Raw genomic sequence first — 6,112 nt, forward strand, 5'->3', positions numbered from 1 at the left:
ATCTCTGAGCTGCCTTATCCTGTGCAGGTTGGTTACCCTCTCTTTTCCTTCCATTTTAGGAAGATGGACAGCAGGTGTTGCGTTCCCTGCTCCATAATCTCTGCTGACTCAGGCTGCTTCTTCCCATCCCTAGGGAGGATAAAAGAGGAGCAGTAACAACACATGTATAGCCACTGGCATAGCTTTACAGAGCTTAGGTGGAGAGGCTGGTGTCTCTTCTGAAGAAACAAAGATTAAGCCTCTTCTCCCACAGTGTGGGACCTTGTGCAAACAGTTCAGAAGACCTGGCTTCCCACTGCCCTGAAGCCTCTCCAACTGAGAGACCACAGGCAAGTCTCTTCAATCCTACCCAGAAAAGGACATCAGCATAGTTATCGTAGGGCCCTTTGGACTTTACAAGAGTTAGTGGAGGGTCAGAAGTAGAAGGAGGCCCAGGGACACTGAGTTTTATTGAGGCTTTGGGTGTATTTAAGAGTGAAAAAAAAAAAAGTGCCAAAACAGGCCTCAGAAATTGCCATTTTTTAAACTCAAGATGGATTAAAGACCTAAATGTAAGGCCAGACACTATAGAACTCTTAGAGGAAAACACAGGCAGAACACTCTATGACATAAATCACAGCAAGATCCTTTTTGACCCACCTCCTAGAGAAATGGAAATAAAAACAAAAATAAACAAATGGGACCTAATGAAACTTAAAAGCTTTTGCACAGCAAAGGAAACCATAAACAAGATGAAAAGATAACCCTCAGAATAGGAGAAAATATTTGCAAACAAAGCAACTGACAAAGGATTAATCTCCAAAATTTACAAGCAGCTCATGCAGCTCAATATCAAAAAAACAAACAACCCAATCCAAAAATGGGCAGAAGACCTAAATAGACATTTCTCCAAAGAAGATATACAGATTGCCAACAAACACATGAAAGGATGCTCAACATCACTAATCATTAGAGAAATGCAAATCAAAACTACAATGAGGTATCACCTCACACCGGTCAGAATGGCCATCATCAAAAAATCTACAAACAATAAATGCTGGAGAGGGTGTGGAGAAAAGGGAACCCTCTTGCACTGTTGGTGGGAATGTAAATTGATACAGCCACTATGGAGAACAGTATGGAGGTTCCTTAAAAAACTAAAAATAGAACTACCATACGACCCAGCAATCCCACTACTGGGCATATACCCTGAGAAAACCATAATTCAAAAAGAGTCATGAAAAAAAAAAAAAAGAGTCATGTACCACAATGTTCATCGCAGCTCTATTTACAATAGCCAGGACATGGAAGCAACCTAAGTGTCCGTCGACAGATGAATGGATAAAGAAGATGTGGCACATATATACAATGGAATATTACTCAGCCATAAAAAGAAATGAAACTGAGTTATTTGTAGTGAGGTGGATGCACCTGGAGACTGTCATACAGAGTGAAGTAAGTCAGAAAGAGAAAAACAAATACCGTATGCTAACACATATATATGGAATCTAAAAAAAAAAAAAAATGAAGAACCTAGGGGCAGGACAGGAATAAAGACGCAGATGTAGAGAATAGACTTGAGGACATGGGGAGGGGGAAGGGTAAACTGGGATGAAGTGAGAGGGTGGCATGGACATATATACACTACCAAATGTAAAAGAGATAGCTAGTGGGAAACAGCCACATAGCACAGGGAGATCAGCTCAGTGCTTTGTGACCACCTAGAGGGGTGGGATAGGGAGGGTGGGAGGGAGATGCAAGAGGGAGGGGATATGGGGATATATGTATATGTATAGCTGATTCACTTTGTTATACAGCAGAAACTAACACACCACTGTAAAGCAATTATACTCCAATAAAGATGTTATAAAAAAAAAGAAATTGCCATTTTTTTAATGTCTGCGTTTAAATCCAAAATCACTTTCATCAGATGGAAAACACCATGTAACCTATGATCTATAAAAATACTAATTCCTAGTACAAGGAATGGATTTCTTAAGACACGTAAGTTTAAGTTCTATAATAAAAACATTTAATCATGTCAGTTTGTGACTCTATAAATTCACTTATTTAGAGTTAACCTTAGAAGTTTGTGAGGCCCTCTTGGTCCCCCTGGGAACAGGCTTGATCCTGTTTATGAAAAGCCTCAGGATAATATAAATTTTTATATTAATGTACTTTCCTAACCCTATGTTTAATCAATGGCACATCCTTGTTTTGAATTATTTAAATGTATTATTATTTAACCATTTAAGTGTTTGTCATTTCCGAGTAAACTGTAGACGCCTCAGGAAAAAGACCTAAATACAGGAAAAATCAGCTAATAAAATTTCATTTGGCCTGCGTGAGCCCTTTTGTGTCTGAAAAGCTTACAAATAGTTTGAAGAGGCACTAGACTGTGGGGCAACTCCGACTGCCCCTGACATCTGACAACCATATGATACCCTTGAACTCTGACTAAAGAAAAAAATATATAAATTTGTGAAGGTAAAACTCTGCTTCCTAACACAACATTGTAAATCAACCATACTCTAATAAAATTAAAATTTAAAAAAAAAACCCTGCGTCAACTCGGTATTCTTGGTCACTTAAAACAAAAATCTCCCGTCAGAAACCTAAATCATCTGGAAAGCAGGAAAAGTCCTGGCAAACTATGTTCAACAGTTCACCATCACTAAAACTAGAAGCGCATTTTGTTTCATTTATTCTAAACCATTTACTGTTCTCAGGGACGAAAAGAGTCCAAGGCGCCCAGAATGGATAATGTGAGGAGCAACAGGCTGAGTATTTTCACACTCGCAGGTGAGCCGTAGGAGGGGAAATCTCTCCTTACCTTGAAGTAGTACTTGAGAGAAAAAGACCAAGCAGCTCCTCGTTAGTATAGTGGTTAGTATCCCCGCCTGTCACGCGGGAGACCGGGGTTCAATTCCCCGACGGGGAGAAGAGTTCACTTTTACTAACCACTACTACTATTTTCTGCGTAATTCAACTGCCCAGCATGGCTGACAAACACAACATGCGGATATTTTTTGTAAGTGCGTCTTTTCAAAGTGGTAACTTTTAAGCTTAATGCTCACCGTGAGATAAAAGCCAACTCCCAGAGTAAACGCTTTACACTCTTGTCAGAAGGGTTAAGAAAGACGAAAACGTTTGTTAAAAACCCACTGCTCGCTCCCAGTCGGTAGCTAACGCTAGCTGGCAAAGGTCTACGCATGCGCAGTAGCGCCCCGCCAAATTCCAAACGGAGGTCACGAACTCAGCCCACTGAACGGGGAGGGGGTGGGGAAGATGAGGGCCGAGTCTCCGCCCCTAGCCGGGCAGGTTAGAACGGAAATCCCTTGCAGAAGAAGAGGAAGGACCGGTGTCCTTTGACCCTGGAGACTCGACTAAAAGGGAAACTCCATTCTCCCGCCTCTGCTAGTTCCATCCTTGCCTAGGTAGAGGGATATCTGTGAGGAAAATCTTGGCACTAAAAAAGAATCAGTCTCCAGTCCGACCTAAACTGGATGGAGGGGCAGGGAGAGAATGAAAGACAAGGCGAGGCGTGCCCGGAAGAGACGCCATGTTACCGGAGTCCTAAGAAATTGCGTGAGCCACAGCCCAGCAGGACCTCGTGGCGCAACGGTAGCGCGTCTGACTCCAGATCAGAAGGCTGCGTGTTCGAATCACGTCGGGGTCATGGCTTTTATTTTTAGACCCACTGGTTTCTATAAAGCTAGATGTATTCCCGCCATTTTTTGAAAATGCCTTTGATTTTAGGATTAAATTTTCCTCGTTCAAATGTTATCCCAGTAATCCTTAGTCTGCAAAAAGACAAAGATCACTATATATCGTGAAACATTAGGGCTGGTTTCTTTTTTTTTTTTTTTTTACTGTTTGGCCTTGTGAATTCTCTGTAATTCAAAGTGCATAATGCATAGAGATGTGGGCTATTACTGTTGTGCATTCGTGGGCATATCAGCCCATGGTGGTCCTTAACAGGAAACATACAATACATATACCGTACAAGCTGTTTTTCCAAAAACAATTTTAGACCCGGTTGCCTTCGGAAAGCAAGTCCAACAGGGTACAATTTCTAACTTTGTGTAATAGATTACATGCTTTAGCCCATGTGCCAGGCACTGTAGACAACCCTGCAACATGTGCACATTGTACACGCTTACGGATGAAACTGTGGCACACAGAAGAATAGTTACCCACCCGAGACTCTGAACCGCGTGACTGACCCCAGATCCCACTCTTTACTAAATGTTTTATAATAAAGATGGAAACTGTTGAAAAAACTTGGACCTAAGTGATACCAATGCATCTTTTATATTTTCACCAATTAATGCGAGTGGTGACAAATCAGGTACCACTTTCAACTATTAATCTCTCATAGCAGGGAGCAAAGTTTACTCATTCACCTTTGTAAGCTCCAGTACTCTTAGTACTGAATAGTGCCTTAACAGGCATGTGTCAAATGTCTGTTGTACAAAAAATGAATAGCAAGACTAGGAGAAATTAATTTTTTTTATCATTGGATATGTTCTGTGGAAGTCACCAAGTTTTCCTGCTCAGTATTTTGAAAATAGCAAATATTAATTTCTTATGTTTCAACCTAATATAGCATTGGAAATTGTGTTTTTATTCTGTGTAGTTTGTTCTTCCCTTTCTTTTTTGGTTGGATTGAGATTAGGTCACTCATTTCAACAGATATTTATGGACCACTGATACTGTGATAAACACTGAGGAAAGGGTACAGAGTGAAAGTGGGGTTTTTTTGGAGCAGCAAGAAAAAGATACGTCAAGTAACCAAACACCGTAATATGTTGGGGTGAGTGCCATGAGAGTAGCACGAACAGAGTGGTGTGAGGGTGCTAAAATAGGGACATTAACTCCGCCTTGGGTAGTTTAAAAAGTCCTCATAAAGGAAGATCTTGAAAAATAATGAAAGTTTCTTTGTGACTTTAAGGCATTTATTCATCCAATGGACATACATAAATGCCTTCTATGAGTCAAGGTCACCCTGTGATCTGACTTCTTCAACTATAAAAGTAGAGGTTTATATGTATTACCTTGCTAGGGCCGCCATAGCAAAATACCACAGACTGGGTAGCTTAAACAACAGAAATTTTATGACCGTTCTGAAGGCTAGAAGTCCAAGATCAAGGTGACAGCATGGTTGGTTTCTTCTAAGGCCTGTCCTTGCCTCATAGATGGCCACCTTCTTGTTGTGTTCTCACATGGTCTTTCCAATGTACGCACACTTCCCTAGTGTCTCTCTGTGTGTCCAAGTTTCCTCTTACAAGGACACCAGTCAGATCGTATTAGGACCCATTCTAACGGCTTCATTTTAGCTTAATCACCTCTTAAAAGGCCTCATCTCCAAATACAGCCACATTTTGGGGTAGCAGGGGAGTAAAGCAATATATATATGTCATTATTAATAGTGCTATAGCTCTAAAATTGTCACTTCACAGGTTCCAGCTTCTTTCCCAAGGCTGGACATTTGTAGTTTCTCAGAATGACCCATTTGCTAACTTGCTGTAACTTTGATATGACCCAAAATCCAACACTTCATTTTAACTTAAACCTATACAATCGTTGTATAGTAATGATATAAGGAAAGAGGCTCTGGAATACACAAATTCATATTTGAATTCCCAAATCCTGACACTTAATAGCTCTGTGATTTTGTTTTATTTCACTAAAAAGTTTCCAGTGTATCATTTATTCATACAAGTGGATTTATCCACTAGTACAGAAGCACTGAGCATTTATCTGACCTGTTTAATAAGATTTCTCTTTTGAATTATTTTTAATCATTTACCTAAGATTGATGTACTCTGGATAAACTGATAAAATGGAGCCTTTGGAAATGAAAACTGAAAAACAGATTCTGAATTCTGATAAGCCAAGTGATTCCCCAGTTTCTCACACTAATTCAAAGTAGCTATGATTATAAAATCGTATGTGTTCATTGTAGAAATCTTGGGAAATACAGAAAAACATAGGGAAGAAAAGAAAAAACACCTGTCCCCATCACCTAGAGGAAACTACTACAAACATTCTGTTCTATATTCACGTAGTCCATTTAAATATACACATATCCATACACATTTCAGTTCTTTATAGAACTGAGATCTTACTC

At 40.0% G+C, this 6,112-nt stretch overlaps 2 non-coding genes across 2 annotated transcripts; both read left to right on the top strand.

Annotated features, from left to right (window-relative positions):
• The first annotated feature begins 2,848 nt into the window (after window positions 1-2,848).
• TRNAD-GUC (transfer RNA aspartic acid (anticodon GUC)) lies at window positions 2,849-2,920 on the top strand. Its single transcript has one exon. It is a non-coding gene; the product is annotated as a tRNA-Asp (tRNA).
• A 666-nt stretch (window positions 2,921-3,586) lies between these two features.
• On the top strand, window positions 3,587-3,658 carry TRNAW-CCA (transfer RNA tryptophan (anticodon CCA)). Its single transcript has one exon. It is a non-coding gene; the product is annotated as a tRNA-Trp (tRNA).
• The last annotated feature ends 2,454 nt before the right edge of the window (window positions 3,659-6,112 follow it).

Source organism: Lipotes vexillifer, unplaced genomic scaffold (genome assembly GCF_000442215.2).
Source record: "Lipotes vexillifer unplaced genomic scaffold, Lipotes_vexillifer_v1.1 scaffold237, whole genome shotgun sequence".
In the NCBI taxonomy this organism is placed as follows: Eukaryota; Metazoa; Chordata; class Mammalia; order Artiodactyla; family Lipotidae; genus Lipotes; species Lipotes vexillifer.